General features: G+C 40.7%; 1 long non-coding RNA gene across 1 annotated transcript; it reads left to right on the top strand.

Moving 5' to 3' along the window:
* Positions 1–351: 351 nt before the first annotated feature.
* LOC123025594 lies at positions 352–18,988 on the top strand. The gene is made up of 3 exons (XR_006415137.1): positions 352–362; positions 13,848–13,854; positions 18,905–18,988. It is a non-coding gene; the product is annotated as an uncharacterized LOC123025594 (long non-coding RNA).
* Positions 18,989–19,271: the final 283 nt, after the last annotated feature.

Raw genomic sequence — 19,271 nt, 5'->3', positions numbered from 1 at the left:
GCATGTAATCTAAATTGGGAATTGGAAGTTGGACAAAATCCTAATGCAAAAGAAAAATAGTGTGTAGAGCTTCCATTTTTACATCAAGCTGAAATCTCAGTGAAGCAACAGATAATAGTTTAAATATTTGCTAAGACCTGACAAAATCTTATGGAAGATATTCCAGTTAGGCAGCATGAGAAATCAACGGAGCAAGATACAGCATGGGGTCATCCCATTTACACTAAGCTACCATCTTAATTTGTATTTTATTGCTTTGCATGCATTTACAGCAGTGAAGTTGCAGATGCAATGCAAGAGTGCATGCATCCAGTAGGCGAGAGAGCAGAGAGAAAAAGGGGAGGAGCCAGAGAAGATGCAAAGTGACACCTACATAAAAACAGAGGGGCAAGAGAAACAGGAAATCATAGAAGGAACAGGGAAATTATGATTTGGAGGCAAAATAAGAGGCAAATGTGTTATGAGGTAGGAGAGAAGAGCAAACTCTTTTGCTTCAGATCTTTGGATGGTAACTACAATCTAGAGAAAGAAGGGGTTAAAATTGGGTCTGGGATTATATGGGACATCATACACAAAGCCTGGCTGTGTCCAGTGTTGCTCTAACTTGAGTCCCATTCATTTCAATGGGTCTACTTAGGTCTAACGGAAGGCAATCTTCCATGCTCTGTGAAAAGGCAGAGTTATGTCATGCATCCTGATATGTTTGTACAGAAAACCGAGGCTGTGCACACTTAGTAAAAGCAGATTAGAGATTAAACAGGTAGACAGATCAATTTTTGAGTTTCATTTCCTGCTGTGGACTGGAAAATTACCTGGTTTCACCCAATAAACTTTTAGTGTTTGGGTTAGGGCTAAGGCTGTGTGCCACAATACACCAAAGCTAGTAACTCTAACGGAAGCAGTCATGAGCAAAGAAGTTACTTTTTATTTTCTTTTGTTTTACCAACCCATGTTTTAGAGGATTAGCAATACAGTTCATTACTTTCTGCAAGTACATCGGTAACCCATTCCAGCGTGATTTTTCTTCCTTTGTATCCCTCTGATAGAAAGCTTCCTTTTGAAGGAAGCATGTGTAAAAGAGAACCAGGATGCCAGCAATGGCTTCTCCATCCAATGCATTCAGACATACAAATATACAATCAACCCCAGCTGATCTGGCTGCTCAAGTTATCTCCCCCTGCTGCCTGGCTGTCTGCCTTCTGTCCCCCTTGTTGCTTTCAGCTGACTCCTTTGACCATGCCGCATGTTCCCACAACCCACCACACTCCTTCTTAGCTCCCCTGAGGTCTCTTTAGTCCCCCGCATCTAGATCGCATCAACGGCAGTTCCTTTTCCCCTCCCCACCCCTTCCCTTTCTCGGTGGCTGGTGCGGCAAAGGAAAGTGTTAGCTTGCGGTTGTTCACAACCCGATTTCCCAGGAATGTCACTGAGTCCAGAGGCACTCGTGCTAAATCACGATGACTGCGGCTGAAGGCCCTCACTTGGTTTTGAATGCTCTTCGCTGCTGGGAAGACATTTTGAAACAATATTTTGAAATTAAGTTTGTTGCGCACTAAGGAAGAAGCCTGTGGGCACTGCATTGCCTATACTGCTCTAAGTAGTATGGTTTTAATTGTGTTTTCTTTTAATTCCTTAAAATAACAAAACAAAACACCACACTTAAATTTAACATAGTTTCCTTAAATAGGCATGCCTGGGTCAGCACTCGAGCATTTCAACATTAGTACACCAGAAATGCAAAATACCTATGTGGATTAAACGATGCAAGAGACACAGAGAGCGGTGCAGCATCTTTGTGTAGGACATCTCATGGCCCCTGCGTATTGCCAGGCAAGACTTTTCCTTCCTTTTTAAATTACTGTGAGTTTCAAAAATAAAAAACAAAAAACACAGGAATAAAACAAAGTGTTACAGTTTCCGTACACAAAATGCATGTGAATCTATTACAATGAATACATATATACCATGTAACTCTCATATATATGTTCATATATATATATATATATATATATATATATATATATATATATATGAACAAAGCATATTACTATTCTTACAGATGCAACACAGATATCCTTGTATTGTCCATTCATAAATTACGTCCCAAAACCTTGAAAGCTTCATCAAGTCTTTAACCATAAGGCTTTATGTTATCACAGGTGAACATTTGTCCTACCTATGATGTATGATTAATGTTTTAGCTGTGAAAGGAATGCAGAAGATCCATTTACACTGACCTTCCATTAAGTTCTGAGAGACCAGTGGAAAGTTAAGGATATGGTTCTGTAAATATTAAAGACTTATGTCACCAAGTTCATTCATATTATTACCTCCACCCAAGTAGGCACTGGGTATTGCCAGAACATATGAGTAAGAGAAGCATTATCACACTTCCAACAGTTGGCTAATTTAGACGAACCTTATCTAAAAAACATTGCGTTTTCCAATATGCAACAGTTTTTCAGAAAATAAACTGAACCCAGGATCCATTACTCCTTCTGAGATGAATGTCAACAAAATGGTCCATTGATTGGGCAGAACAGGATGCTCCAGTTCATTATTACATTTTTGCTTGTATCATATTTATTCAAATAATAATAATAATAATAATAATAATAATAATAATAATAATAATAGATTTATGTCATCAAATAGATCATTAATCTCTTTAGCTGGTCAGCATCAATCGTAGGAATATATGAAATAAAGCATTACATTCAAATGATACTTTTATGATGTAATTTCCCAGCCTCATTCATGGCATTTAACGAGGAGTCCAGACATCATTGTCTCTATCAGGTAACCCTCCTGTGTTTCCCCACTGTTTAATCCTTTTTTCTTACTCAGAAGATCCATTAAGGAGCAAGAGAGAACAGTAACTCAATGCCTTTAGATTTCATCTAAAAGGCTGGTAAGAATTGGACTGTAACATAAAATTTATTTTGAAAATTATTTATTTTATTGTAGTCTACCACTTTGAGAGCCCTGTCCGGTTATCCAGTGGCCTATCAATTTAAAAACAGGTGATCTCCATTTTCTCTATCACTGATTAGAGATAATAAGAATATTTGTCATACACTCCCCCAAGTATGGAAGCTTCTAGGGAGAGGGGTTGGACAGGCGAACACTGTTATCTCATTTGGGAAGATTTCCATACCAGTAGACATCCCAGTAGGACTTGAACAAGGAGTTGTTCCCTCAAAGGAAGTCAAACCCTCAGCAGATTGGATAGAAATGTTCATGACTGGATGAGGCCTCCAGATGAATGATTCTCCTCTCTTAGGGCAGCAACAGCAGTTCCTTTTGATGGAAAAACCAAAATCTGGACTCTAAATTTGTAAGAGCCACTGATGTCGGATACTGGATTTCCCTGCTTTTATACATCTTGTGCAATGCTCTGTGCCTACTGTTTTTGGTTTCACTGATTATGGTGCAATAACACTTGATTTATATTTCATAAAGTTCTGGTTCTTTAGATACTCTTGGACTGCAAATGCAATTAAAAGAATTCTACATCAATTCTACATTCTTTTGCCTTTCTGTAAAACACACTGGGTTAGATCCAGACTTAGTCATGCTTAAAGCAGATCAACTGAAATCTATTGGACTCAATATTGCCATGACTAAATCACAGTGAAATCAGTGATTTCATGGCCATATCAAGTCCAATAGATTTTAGTTGATCTGCTTTAAGCATGACTGTGTCATGATTCAACCTCCTGTGATTTAATTGCATGGCCACTAAATACTACTATAAATACCCAAAGTATGAATACACATTTAAATAATATTAGGTTTAAAATCTGAATTGCAAGAAAGAGGTGTTTGCCCTCCAACCCTTCCCTTGCAAAGAGAATGCTAATTTACAGTTGCATCTATATGGAGAGAGTGAGGTGAGAAACGCTGAAAGCAAAATTGAGAGAGCTGTATTGTTACATTAGAGGACATGCTTTCCGTGTTCTTTGGGTTTCCCCCAAAATGTGAGGTAGTTCTTTTAGTTCTGATTTGGTTTTATGGTTATTTATTTATTTATTTATTACATACATTTATACCCCGTCCTAACACTTCCAGTGCTCAGGACGGCTTACAAAGTATAAAAAATATAATAAATATCAAACTACCATATAAAACATTAATTTTTAAAACACATCACAATAAAAGGGTGAAAATAGAAAATGCGACTGTGAAAGAGGGAAAAAAATCCTAAAATGTCTAAAAGCATTAATTGTTAAAATAATGATTGAATGAAAAGGTCTGTACCTGACACCAGAAAGAATGACGTTGGCACCATGCGGACCTCTCTGGGGAACAGATTCCATAGGCTGGGCACCACTGCGGTTAGTGCAGTCCCAATACTTGAGTGGGACAAATCCCAGGTGTGCAAGTGCTTACTCAGCATTTCAGATTCCTTGCAATGAGGTACTAGAGCATTTTTTTATATACATAATTGAATTATTTGGGGGTTTTAGGAAAAATATGTGGAAGGTGGTGGAAAATAATGGTGGTGGATATGAGAAAATCTCAAAGTTTTATTAGAAAGTCTGTGGTGACTTGAAATATTCCAGTCATTCACGTACACTGTAACTTCAACACAGCTCATCCAAGTGACAAAAGATGCATAGTTGAATCAATCTTAAGACTGGTCATCTCATTCCCCCTTTTCAGGTTGTGCAGAGGGACTTATTTAGGCAAAAATTCTGTAACAAAATATTGTCTTTATACAAGATTGCTAGGTCACCTACTTATGTACAAAGTATTTTTGAAAAATTTAAAATGAATTAAAGAGTTTGATTTTTTTTCTCCTATTTGACAGTCATTCTGTGTACACAAGTCAAAACTGAAACACTATTTTTGCTCATAAATGACAATGTAACATTTTGAATATTTGTGAATCAGTCTTTCTTGGTTTGGGTCCTTCTAGATGTTTGGGACTTCAACTCCCATCAGTCCTAGACAACATTGCCAATTACTAGGCATGACATGCATAGTAGGTTAAAGTATCTGGAAGAGCTCAGGTCCGGAAGGCTATTCTAAATAAATAGAAACAATTCTTTGTCAATCTGCCTGTATTGAATTAGTTTGAGCTACAATAGTTAGAACTAGGTGGCTTAGATGAGATTTATTCCTTTGGCAGGAGCCCAGTATATAGTAATCAAAGCAAACTTTTAGACTATTAGCACCCCTGAAAGGCAAGGCTCTTTCCCAGGGCCACTTGAAGAAACCGGAGCATGAACCTGGAACTTTCTGCGTGCAAAGCAGGTGTCATTGAACTCTAAGACTGCATCCCTAGAAGGATGCCTACTGTTTCCAAGTTGTATAAACACCTGTACTTTAAAACATAAAAGAAATATAGATTACCTGATCCACAAGGGGCATCATTTTAAATTAATTGACCAAACCAGAGTCCTAAAGTATGCTGCAATTGTTTAATTAGCAATCACTTTTACCTATTTGTTTAATAATATTTGTAAATCCTTTGCATTCAAAAAATGTCTAACAATGCAGAACAATAAAGTGTAAGATCATAATTAAATAGCATATTATTACTGCCCACAGTATCACCTTCCTAGGAATGCTTGCTGGAAAAATTATGTTTGTGTTACTGTTTTGTCTTTCTCTGTGAACATATGATATTACTTTAAAAAGACATACAGAATATATCCACTACTTTGCTTTAAATGAACATATATAGACTGCATATTCTATGATACAGAAAAGCACAATTCTATGCCAGTCTAATACATAATAGAGTCAGGTTCAAGAAGGGTCTTATTGTAATAACTGTTTTTCCCCTATTTTGTCTAGAAAGGGGGCAAGTAGATTAAGGCTGCAGTCCCATCCACATTTTCCTGAGTGTATTCGCACTGACTTCAGCAGGGGTTATTTCTGAGCAGTTGTGTAGATATACGTATACATACACAGAAGTAGTTCCATTGAGTTAAATGAGTCTTCCAAATAAGGATGCATAGAATTGCAGCCTTAGGATCCTGAATTGCTTCAAAGGATACATAATCCTCTTTGAAAGAAGAGTGCTTGTAGCTGTTGGTTAAAAGTCCCTAGGCAGCTTCTACAAGAAGGCATTATGGTTCCACCCTTCCTGGAACTTACTGCCTAGATCACAGACCCAAGCTAGAGATAACTGAAAAATTCAGTTCCTGTGAGTTCCAGCAACGTGTGAATCATAATGCAACAGTTCTATGGATTTCAGACTTCTCTGATTTTTGTGATGCTGCTTTTGGCTTTTGGCATTTTAAGGAGTGCCTTAAAATGCTATGTTATGATAAATACGTTTAGGATACTTACATTCGATGAAATGCATTTAGAAACATGTATTTTGTGAGAAAATATATAAGCTAACACCACCAAGAGCCAATTGGTACTGAAAGCCACTGCGACATGGTGGTCAGAGTGCTGAACTGGGGACCTGGGAGAGCCTGGCCCTATTCCTCAGTCAGACATCAACCTTCCTGTGTGACTTTTGGCTACCTAAGCCATCTCACAGGACTGTTTTGCGAGGATAAAATGGTGTGGGGGGAACTATGTAAGCCGCCTTGGGTTCCTTGCAAGAGGGAAAAAAGGCAGGCTATAAATGCAATGAAATAATAATATGCATTTAAATATGCATACAAATTTCCATGCAGAATTTTTACAAATATTCATCAGCCTGCAACTAGGATGGAAACAACTTATGAATGGGCATAGGCAAAGCTGACTGTCCACCCCTGGCACAAACCCTTTCCTGTGACATGAGATCATGTGCAAAGGATGTTCATGCAGAAGTTCAGGCAAAGATAGACCACGTGCCGGCAGAGTTACTAGATCAGGGGAATGGCTGGGAATCTGTTTGTGATTCGTTCTGTTTTCAGCTGCATAGCTTTCTCAGCTCCTTGGACTACTAGCAGGAGAAGCTGTTGTTTATATTAAGGATGATTCTTATGTTTAGAGAAAAGAAAGCATTTGTTAAATGATTCTGAAGAACTGTTTGTATCTCCAACAATTTGACAGAAAGGCTTTTCGAGTGAGCGTTTGGTATGCATTGTTTGTTTTAACTTATTTTCTCCATCTTTTTTTAAAGCTCGATGGTGGTTTTGATCAATTCTTGCTGGTGGAATTCCATGAATATATCTGTGTGTTATTTTATTTTTTAAGATAAGCAGACAGTGTGGTAGATGAGCCTCAATTGGGATTGGTGTTGGTATATTTGTATCCTTTCATCCTCATGTCTAATTGAGGATGACATGCAATCATGAGGTTTTATTTCAGAATGCCGTCTTTTTCCTCTCTCTCATTAAGTGGTGAAGCTGACTTTGGCTCCTGTCCACAAACGACTTACATTAGAGTACTTGGACATTCAGGAGGAGTCCTTCTGATTTAAGTAAAATGAGTGTAAGCATTTTGTTGAACTGCATTATCAGGGGTTCGGTAGAAATAATGGCAATAATAGGAATAATAATTTGATCCACCTAGTGCACTGCTGTTCCTAGGCAACTTGTGGGGATGCCTGTAACCTTCCAAACTCGGAGGACTACAGGCATTTTGTGGGGGACGTAAGGATTGACGAGGTAAAGGTCCCTATCTCCCTTTCCCGCTACCCAGCTGAGCTGGATGCCAGATTCTGGCCATCTAGCCAAGGCACGTCAGAACAGAGGAAAGGGAACAGTTGCCATTAAGATAGCTCATATCTTGGCAACACCTGTCTCTTCCCACACCTCACTGTCCTGTTGGAATTATTCTTGATCTCCACCAAGACAGGGAAGGTGGAGTGCCTGGTTTTAAAGGAGAATACACATTGGACATTACAGAAATCTGGTACACTGGAGAGAACCAGTGAGATGCAATCATCTTTTGATCTCAACTGTATAGGACAGCCAAGGAGGGATGTCCTGGGGGAGATACTGGTCTATACATCAAAGACAATCCAGAGTCCACCAGACATGAAAACCTAAAGGGAAATGTCCAGCAGATCACTCCTGTCCATATCTTTTTGACATTGTTAGAAAATTCTAAACAATTTGTGAAACAGGACTTACCTTTGGAGAAGGCACATTGATTCTTTTTCATCTTGATCTTTCTTTCTCAACTGTTATTGCAGTTGGGATTAAAGACTGTCTTTGTCTTTACTAATGCTTTAAACCAATTTTCCCAGAACAGACATTGTTTGAACTGGCCTGAAATTTCCTGGATCCCTTTTTAAAAATTGGTGCTAATTGGTCATTCTTCAGTCTTCTGGCACAAGACCTGATTTTAGGGGTAAGTAACATATTTTTATGGAAAGGTCAGCAATTTCACATTTGAGTTCTTTAAGAAATCCAAGATGGATAGTATTTGGGTCCAGTGATTTATTCACTCTGAGTTTGTGAGTAAAGTGGAGAACTTCATCTTTTGTCACCACTATTTGTTTCAGTTCCTCAAACACTGTTCCTGCAAATATCAGTTCAGGTAAAAATATCTGCCCTGTGTCTACTGCAATAAACACAGCTAAAAAGGATTCATTCGTGCAATATCCTTATCCTTGACCAACTGTTCTACGATACAGTCATTTAAGACATTGGGAAATTTAATTTCTTTGTCAGGACCGGAACATGGATTTATGCACTCAGTGTGGAGGTAGTTGAAGTGACCAATTATTATAACACTTCCTCATTTTGTTGCTGCTCTGATTTCATTTTACATCTCAAGATCACCCTGAGCATTCTGGTCTGGGAGACAATAGCATGTTCCTCGGAATCAATTAGTTTTGGAGTCAATTATGGTCACCCACAGTGCTTTTGCAGAGGAATTCTTTAGTCCAGTTGTGGCGAAACTATGGCACGTGTGCCACAGCGGCATGCAGAGCCCTCTCTGTTGGCACGTGAGCCAAGTCGCCCCAGCATCGCCCCAGCAGCCGAGCATCAGATAACAGCACACATAGGGGCCATGCACACACTCAGAAAGGAGCAGCGGTGCCAGGCGATGATGTCACAAGCTGTGACTCATTAGTCACGACTCATCCGAGCTTTCATATGGCCAGTCAGTGCACTGTCAAGGATATATATGTATATTTGCTTGGACTGGCTGTGAGTTGTTTTTTTCTAAACTAAAATCTCAGTTTTCAGGTTTTATTGCAGTGTTAGCACTTTGTGATAAATAAGTGGGTTTTGGGTTGCAGTTTGGGCAATCAGTCTCTAAACGGTTTGGCATCACTGCCTTAGACTGTCAAGTCTTTTGAGAAAGCAAACTTAGCTGTCCCAGAACAAGAGTGCAGGACTTCCTATAAATCAGTAACTGGTTAAAGAGCAAAAAGGAGACAGCAGGAATAAATGGAACATTTTCTCAGTGGAAGAATGCATATACAGTTTTAAACACTGGGATCTATACTGGAACCAATGTTCTTCAACTTTCCATAAATGAACTTGAGTTACAAGTGAGCAGTGAAGTTACCAGGCTTGCTGATAACACCAAATTATTTAGGGAGAGCAAAATTAAATGAGATTGTGAAGAGCTCCAAAAGCTTCTCCTCAAACTGAGGTATGGGCATCAAAATGGCAAATGTGGTTTGGTATAAGCAAAATACAAAGTGATGCATGTTGAGGCAATAGATAAATAAATAAATAAAATCACAATTTCAAGGGCCAGCAGTAACTGACTAAGAAAGAGATCTTGGAGTTACGGTGAACAGCTTGATGAAAATGTTGACCCATTACTGGATGCAGTGAAACAGCAAATTCCATCTTAGGGATAAGTAGGAAAGTAATTGCCAATAAAATTGCCAATAGCATAACGCCCTTACACATTTCACAGAGTAGGGAACTGCAAGGGTGTGGGGCCACCACTGAGAAACCTAGTACCCAATGTCTCTTGCATCTGGGGCAGAGAGAAGAGTCTCTGAAGCTAATCACAGTACTTGGGCGAGCACTGTGGTCACGACTATTTAGAGCTTTAAAGGCCAAAACCTCAGCTTGAACTGGGCTCAGAAACTAGCAAGCATCCATGCAACTAATACAAAATGAGAATAATAGGATCCCAACACCAAACTGCACACATGTTCTAGCTGCCACATTCTGTCCCAGTTGAAATGTCTGCATCATCTTCAAGGGCAGTCCCTCACAGTGCACACTGCAGCAGTGTAACCTGGGGGAATAACCAAGGCTGACTGGTTATTCGAAGAGCCAGCTGGCATCTGTTCCAGTGAGCCACATGATCTGAGCTGCCCCATTCCTCACTGATACGGACAACTGAGTAGAGAATTGTAGGGTCACTACGGGATGGGGCTCAGTCGAGATGGGAGAAAACAATACAAAATTCCTCACAACAGGGTACATCTGCTTGTGAATCTGGCTAAAGCTTCAGACAAGCAGACAACGGAGCTCCTGTATGGTTATGTCAAATACATCAATAGCTTTATTCTTATAAGAATTACATTTCAGTACAAAGCAATTTAATCCTGGGGTTTAACTTCTATATATGGTAAAACCTTACCAGAGTACAAACCTCCTTGAGCATGGTGAGAGTTACTCGCAAACAAGATGCATAAGAATGCACTACTCAATATAAGGTTACCCTGCACAAATTGGATATACACAGATTCAAATTGCTTGGTAAATCAGTTTAACTGTGTTGCATTTGAACTGCTGGCCACCATAAATTTCTTCTGGTTAACCCAATTTTGGATCATCTTCATTTATGGATGCCATCTTTCTATTTGGCAATTCGACAGACTAGCCATTCAGCATGATAGTGGGGTGAAATGAATACCTCAAAACTCTTATGGTAATCAAGTATAATCATAGTAAATATCATTCTATTTTATTATTAACTACAAAATTATAAAACAAGCCATGCATCTAATCATTATTACAATCCCTTATTTTCCTACATAGCAATTTTCCTTTACAAAATACATATGACAAATAGAACGATAACATGTCTTGTATTTCTGCAATACAGACTATTAGTTACTTTTAAAGCACTTTCCGTTGCACTTGATCACTTGCAAGGCTGCCTTCAAGCCCCACACACATTTTTGAGATGGTACTGATCAGACGTACGAGGCTTTATGTGGACAGAGGGAGAGACGATCCATGACAGATGAGCATCCCTTTTCCTAAGCATTGCTAAGCCCTTGCCAGCTAGGACATAAAGTGGGGGATGCAGCTTTCCCCCACAACACACACACACTTTTGAGATGCCATGGTTTTTTTTCCCTTTCATTTTCCCTTCCATGGGTTTCAGTGGGAAACAAGATAGCAACATGCCCTGCCCCCTATCTTCACTCCCAGAGGTACAGCTCCCAGGGGATGTTTGCTTTATTCGTAAATATGGATTTGATTCATACCCCACCTTCCTCCCAAGAAAAATCGTACTCAGAGCACTTTTGTGCTGTTTTCAGTGTGGTACCCCTGGCATGGTTGCCGTGGGTTTCTAGGGCAAATCTCTGTGGGTGGACCTCTCTTAATCCACAGAAAAGGAACTCTGTATAACTTCTGTTCCTGGGGACAATACGATTGGGCCTTAATGGATTTTTGTTGCTATTTGTTGATGTTACCTGGAGTTGCCCACTCAGCCTGACAAGGATGCAAAAGACAAAACCTTGTCTTTGGCCATCAGCAGCAGGTTGCTGCTTGAGCGAAAGGCCTGGTCATCTGACCCTGGTACTGCAGTGCAGACGTCCAGGCTGAATTCATATGAAAGCCCAGTGCTGCCACTCAGACAGCATATTGAATAGTGAACCGCCCAGGTCTTCTAGCACCCATCTAAAGAGTCTTCTAGAGTCCATCTCAGAACTGAGGATGGGCCATTACCAGAAAGTCCAGGCAAGGAGGGATGGACCAGAGGAGATATCTTCCACTCTAAAAGGATTTGGGGGCTCCTGTACCAGCACCATAAGAGATTGCAGCAAGGTTTCTCTGGTATAGGCTTGCAGACATAGCCTTTCCCCCTAGAAGAAGGAAAGACCTGACACAGGCATGGGGAGAACTTTACCATAGACAGAGAAGGTCTTCAAGGAACCAAGTAGGGAGTTTGCACAGGGTTGTGCTAGCTAGACTGATCCCTCCCCACCCTGCCAACTTTTAGTTTGTCTTTTGCCACTTATTTGCCACTTTGAATGGTTTATTGTTGTGTGCTCAGAGTCTAACCAACTTCTTCCTTATTCTGTACTTTTCCTGAATCCTTTATTGTGTTCTCACCAAAACACTGACCTGTACTTGGTGGTTGAAAAAGGAGAGTCTCACAAGGAGTACATTGTATTTTGAGGTCACATTAAAGCTATTTCAAAGCTTGTTTGCATGCAATGTGTGAAGTAAAACCTGTGATCTAGCTGTGTCCCCTTAAGGACACATGCAAGATACAAAGAAGCCAAACACAAAGGACCTCAGTGAGATCCATAACCAGTTGTTCCCAAGAGACCAAGGATGCTTGAGAGTGTGTGTTTGTTTTACCCTTGGTGGTGGCACCTGGTACCAGTTGCCATAACTACACCAGATCTTGAGCCAACAGACCTGCTAAAGCCGCCAGGTTCCTACAATTTATTATTACATTTATACTGTATCCCTTCTCCTCTTGCAAGGGACTCAAAGCAACTTACAAAGAGCCACCTCCATTTTGTTCTCGCAACAACCCTGTGAAGTTGGTTGAGCTGAGACTCAATGATGGGCTTAAAGCCACCCAATAAAATTCCTGGGCACATGGGGACCAGTACTGGATTTCCTGAATCCCAGTCCAACACAGTAACCACTATACTATATTGGGTCTCTTCACAACGGTGGGGAGTGGGACTTGAACCTGGATCGCCTGCATTCTAGGCTAACACCAGCAGGCCTCCACTCCTGGCTGCCATTTTAGCTATACCACCTGCCATTGGCTCCTCATAGATTAAGTAGCATGAATCTTCCCCACCTGCTACCAACTGATCCATATTTTAAAAGATGCATCAATTCTAATTTCAGTGATGCACTCAAGTTTCATTTGCTTGTGGTTTTACTACTTGAAGATAATCTTATCCAGAAATATATGCTAGTTTTGGCTGGAAACTAAGAGGAAAGGCCTTGTTTAAGCTTCTTTTTCATCAAACGTGGTACAGATTGCAGAGAGTTGGGACAGCCTACATGGTGGGATTTACTCTCATCCCACCAATTAGTCATGGGATGGGTTGGATGGGAGAACATTAATCTGTAAGAAAAGCTTTTGTTGTTTAATTGGCTTAATCAGTAGACTAAAGCTCGCAGTCCTACTTAGTGCTAATTTCACAAAATTGCCTAATTATGTTCTATGGTTTCTTTCACTCACTGACTTTGCTGGATAAGGAAACCACAAGAAGCTCCCAAAAATGGGAAAGGATAAAGTCTGCTGGGTCCCCAAACAGGATCTGGCTGGCATCTGCTTACCACAGGAGGTGAAACGTAGTGTCCCCTGGTGGTCATGAAAAGATTTTTAAAAGGATGAAGAATACTGAAGGGTCTGAGAAAAGAGAGGTTCATAGAACATGGCCAGCCATAAATCAGGCTGAAATTTGAATTTTAAAGCATGCCAACTACATATATAATAATTAGTACAGCTATTGATCTGGTGAATGCATTTATTTTTCATTTTATTAGCAGGTGAAACTCTTTCTGGCACAGAAGCAGTGGTGGGTGGAGGGTGGGGTTCCTCACATCCTTGCTAACTTGGTGCGCATCTGGCAGATGTTCAAGGCACAGGAGCAGCCGCACGAACAAAAGAAGCAATCCTAGACGTTCAATGTGTGAGCTTCCCTGACACATCCTCTGATTTCTCACATTACTGCTCTGAGTGCTATTTTTTGGCAGAAAGATGGGGCACAAAACCTATCAATCAATCAGTCAATCAATCAATCACCTAGGCAATATTAGAAAAAGAGTCATGGCAATACATCTCTAACATTCCATAAATGGGTCTAAAATCTATTCTGTAAAATAGGCAGGCTTTGATGGAAAAATGTACTACTTTGGACTGTACTATTCTGGACTGTGCCACTTTAAAGTGCAGGTGTGCATACTGAATCCACACAAGGTCTATAAACATGGATACATAACAGGTACGGGGCCACATGCAATGCAAGACGTTCTTACGGGCTCTTTTACACATGCTTCCTGGACAGTGAGTAGAGCCCCCTGTACCATCCAGAATCCTGATAAAACAGGATTCCCAAGCAGGTGGGAAGTTCTGCTTACATTCAGGAGAGCATGAATAGAACCCCCATGTAAGAACTTGAAGCTAAACCCAGCAAAATCTGAAACAGGTATGGTGGGGTTTGGAAGCAGAACCTGTAGGCACAGCAAAGTATACTATTTCCCTGCATCTAGACAGGCAACGGAAAAGGGAGAAAGCTTCAGCCCTGATGTGCTAGCTTATTACATGATGGAAGTACTGCAAAGTAACACACACTTTCACGATCTGTAGTGGTACATTTCAAAATTTTACCACCTTGGTTTTCTACTACCTCTTTTTACCTAAGAGGGTAAAAACAGCATAGTTTGACCTGCTATAATATTTAAGACTGCCCATGAACAGGCAAGCAAAGTAAGAGGGGACTGTAGTCGTACAGATGTGGAAGGAACTTTCACAACTACAGTTTGGAAGTAGTTGTACAACTCCACAGTTCTGCAATTTACTCTGTGTAATATGTAGAATATCCCTATGATGTGTTAGGTCTGCAGGTCTTGTATTTCTCTTCTTAGGAGGAATTGGGAGCAGGGGGAAATGGTTCACATTATTCTGTAATTTTAAATGAGGAAAAGGTCTTTAGTGTGCCATCCTATACATCTTTACACAGAATGAAAGTGTTCCATTACCAGTATATGTCACCCACAGGTAGGTGTCAAGTCCCCATCCCCCCAGAATGGTCTGGGATGCTCTTTTTTGAAGCAGCTAGTGTCTCAAGGAAAAGTGCAAAATGTACAGGACCCCAAATATGGTGCAACTGTTGATCTCATCACCTTCTTTTCACAAACTTCATTCCTTTGCCCTGTAGTGATTGCTTCCCTTTTGATAGCTCTTAAGGGAAAGCAAAGTAGATAAATGCCTTATATGGAGCCTCCCAGGTCAACATCTATGGTTGGTACCTGCTGTTGTTTGGCAGGTATTCATCAGGTCATGGCCCACTGAGGCTTCTTATTTTTGCACTCATGGAACTGCACACTTCCATAGTTGTGGGAGTGTGGCTACACTAAAACAGACAACAATATTTATGGACATGGCAGGCACATTTTTTAAAGATTTCATGCCAATTGGGCACTTTGAAGGGGTTGTCACTGGTTGTCCTCGTGGTGATTATGATCTCAAACCCAGAGGTCACCAACTATGGTCAAAAAAAAAAAGAGGGGCAAGTTGCTAGAGCTGGAAAAAGGACTCATGCTTGCAGCAGGGCACTTGGTGGTTAGCACCGGTGATAGCTTGGCAAAAGTTCCAAGGCAGTTTTCCAAACAGCTTGCTCATTCCGTCCCAGTTTTAATGATGGGAACAATAACCCAGGTTCAGAGGACACAGCAGCCCATCTTGGATAAAATAGCCCCAACAGCAAGCAGTGGGTTGGCAGGGTGGCTTGTGGGAAACGGTCTGAGTTTGTATGAAATGACAACCCACTAAGACTTGTCACCCATGATAGGTTGTCATAATTCCAATCATGATGGGTGTTTAGCAACCCAATCCCTCTGCCTTTCTGATATTGAAGAGCCCATGTCCTCTGATCTGTTTTAAACAAGGGGGAAAAACACCCACACAGCCATTTATTTCTGCCTTCTCTCATGCATCTGTCTACTGCATCGGTGCAAGGAAAATGTGATTGTTTTTAAAGACTGGAAATAAATATTTCTCTCCTTTTCTTTTATGACCAGAACTCAAAACAAAACTACTGTACTACGGTTCATAAAGAGATGCATCTCCCTTTCCTGTGGCCGGAACAGGGAGAAAGCTTTTGATCACATTACATGTGTTAATCATTGCACCAGAGCAAGGACATCCGTGTCATCAACCAAGAACAGTTTTGTAAATGGCCACTGTTAAGGTAATTATCACTATGTGCGCTTTCTGCATTTCAGTTCCCCTGATCTCACCTTTTACATTTCCCCCACCTCTGCCATACATGTGTAAATTTATCTCCAACCAAGGATAACTCTTCACACATCTAATGAAGTGGACTATATCTGTACACAAAAGTTTATTTCAGAGGTGAGCAACTTTGGGTGGTCCAAAGGCCAACTTCTTCTGCCCTAGGACTCCCATATGGCCACATTCCAACTGCAGCTGCAATTCCCAGTGGCAATTTAAAACAAAAACAAAAATCCAGAAATTTGTGGATGAAATTCAGCAGCAAACCACTAGGAAGACTTCCTAAGAACAAGTTGAGGTTGTTTTTGAGCTAAACATGTCTTTAGGAAGCCCACATAATAGCCATTTAGGTGGCAAAGCAGTGATCCTTAAAAAATGCTGTTGGATCCCCATCAATATGGAGGACAGTGGAAGCTGGTGGGAGTTCCAGGGAGGATTAGTGGGGGCTGGAGCACGTATCACCCACCCCAGCTCAGGCAACAATAAATTTGTTTGTCTTTAAGGTGCCACAGGATTATGTGCTGTTTTCCCAGAAGCACACAGTAAAATTGATTGGTTACAGGTTCAGGACTGACAAAGCGTTTCTTCCCAGAACACATAATTAACTTCTGGAATTCATTACTCCAAGATGTGGTTCTGGCCTTTCTTTTAGATCACTTTTAAATAATATTAAACAAATTCATGGAGAATAAGACTATCAGAAGTTCTTTGCTACAACAGCCAACTAGAACTTCCATTTCCAGATGTAGTATACCTCTCCATATTGGGTCCTGAGAACACACAGTAAAGCCTTCTTGAGCTTCTTGCTCATGATCCTCTCCCAAAGAGGCCTCTGTCTGCCCACTGCCAGAAGCAGAATGCTGGGCTGCATGGAGCGTCAGTCTGAGATGTAGGTCTGCTCTCCTGTTTTTGGAAGGACAGTTAACCATGCATGGATTCATTTTAGAGTAATTTCTGTACATGTGCCTTGAAAGAGTAAAAAATAGCAAGCAAACTATTAATACTTGTGTAGATAGCATGTCTATTTCTCGATGACCTTTATTATTGCGCAAATGTAAAGTGGACCAAAAAACAAAACTGGTGGACAGCCTACAGGAACTTCTGGACTTTAATCAACCACAGTCCCTGCCAGGATTCAGAGTAATTTCCTAACTATGAATCAACCTGCAGACAACAAATCACACACTGGAAAAGATTGCCAAATAAAACAAACCATCACATATAGCTTGTGTAGTGTGGCCTATGGAAAGGCCTTTGATTCACTCTGCCGATTGAGCAAATAGTGAGTGAAGTGTAGAATGAAGGGAGGAGAATCCTAAACCACATCTGTGAGTGATGTGACATTTAAGCCTGACAAAGATTAAAGGCATTAAGGCTAAGTTAGAGAGTCCTTGCAAGGAGACATAATCTTACTTGGAAAAACATACTCATCCTTTGAGCATTTTTCTTTGAGGAGAAAAAGTACAATACTGACATGCTGGGAAGAGACGACATCCTGCTTTAAATGAAGTTGTCTTGGCTTAAATCAATTCAGGCCCAGAGAAATAACCCCTCACTGATACAAATCGGGCAGTCACTTGGGATTCTGATGTTCCCATTTCTCAAGTATATTTTTCAGAAGCCACTGAAAGGAGGAATACTCACCAAATCCATCTCACTGATCAGCGTAGCTTAAGGTTTTTAGGTGATGTGTTTGCCATTTTTTGCATAATATAAATTGCCCTTAAGAGGACTGAAACCAACAATACTGGCTCAATCTCTAGATTTAGGTACAGAAAATCAAGAGCTACTGTAATCTGTGTGGCAGGGACAGCAGGGAGTTGTGTGTGAGTGTGAGTCTCAGCGTCAAATGTTGTGCTATCTTGAAGCCAGTAGATGTCCTTTGCGAAGTAATGTTTCAGTCTCAGTGACTTCTTTCTACAATGATAATACTTGGCTACCTTGCACAATTATAAGAATTACTAAGATAATGTAAGTGAAATAAATGGAACAATTAAAATGCTATAGCAGGACTAGCAGCAGGAATACCTGGTATCCTTGGGCACCTGGCACAGTCCACCAGTGCTGCCATTTGCCTCTCCCAGATTCCTGGCCTCCTGGCTGCAGGTTCATGGCAGCATTGCCTGGTAACCATAATGATTCTGACTTTCTTCAATGGCCTGTTTCTCCCATGCATTGTGGGGAAGTTAACACGATGGACTTTTCTCCAGCTACTGGCATCAAGTAAGTGCTTAGCTGGAGAAGCAAAGAGGGAGCAAGGGGGGGTGCGGCATCTTGCGCACTACAAGCTTTCTAAATATGACGACCAAGAGTTGTAAAATGCACTTCTTTCTTTTGTATGCTGTAGACCTTACTGTCACTCTTCACATGGAAATCTGCACCTTGTTGATCTGGTTCACACCTAAATGTTTTAGTCTGCATCTTTCATTATGAGATTTGCTGTGTGGAATTGGTATCTATTTCTTATTCTGGTCTTTAAAGCCATTAGCATTTGTCTTTTGTTCTTTGATAGACAGACTCCTGGCTGTCAGGCTTGCAGTCAGAAGGAGTGTGACAGGGACTACTTGGTCATGGCACACTGTTTCTTAGCCACAGGCCATATCAATGCCACAGGCCTTGCAGGGCCTTTTCTGCATGATGAAGTGTGCTCCCTCTTGGTTGGAGAAGGTGTGGGGCATGGCAGGAAAGGAATCTTACTATCAACACCTTTCAAATATACTTGTTGAATATTTGAAAATCCTTTATGTTAATCCAAGTCCAATTGGGTTTACAAAGAGGAAGGTCAAGAACACTTCTTGCTACAGCCAGAGTGTAGGACACAGAATAATCAATTCAAGTTGTGACAACCCAGATTCAGCAGATTCAGGCTGGACATCAGGAAAAGATACCGCACTGTCAGGGCAATGCAACAGTGAAGCCAGCTGCCTAGAGAGGTGGTGGGCTCTCCCACACTAGAGACATTCAAAAAGAAACTAGATAGCCATCTGCGTGGAATGGTGTAACCTGGTGTCCTGCAACAGCAGGGGGTGGAACTGATGGCCTTCATGGCCCCTTCCAACTCTTCTTTTCCATGATTCTATGATACAGTACATATCCACATTGCTCACTTTCTGGTCCTACGGGAAGTGTTGGGCATGTGCTTCTGTCATTTAAAAGAGAACTTATAGATCTATACAAACTATTATTTTTCTGCAGACTTAGAGATTTCCATCAGCCTTCTCAGTGGG

The sequence above is a fragment of the Varanus komodoensis genome, unplaced genomic scaffold, assembly GCF_004798865.1.
Source record: "Varanus komodoensis strain SLA01 unplaced genomic scaffold, ASM479886v1 scaffold28, whole genome shotgun sequence".
Taxonomy (NCBI): domain Eukaryota; kingdom Metazoa; phylum Chordata; class Lepidosauria; order Squamata; family Varanidae; genus Varanus; species Varanus komodoensis.
The sequence above is the reverse complement of the archived record's forward strand: the minus strand, read 5'-3'. Positions and strand labels throughout refer to the sequence as shown.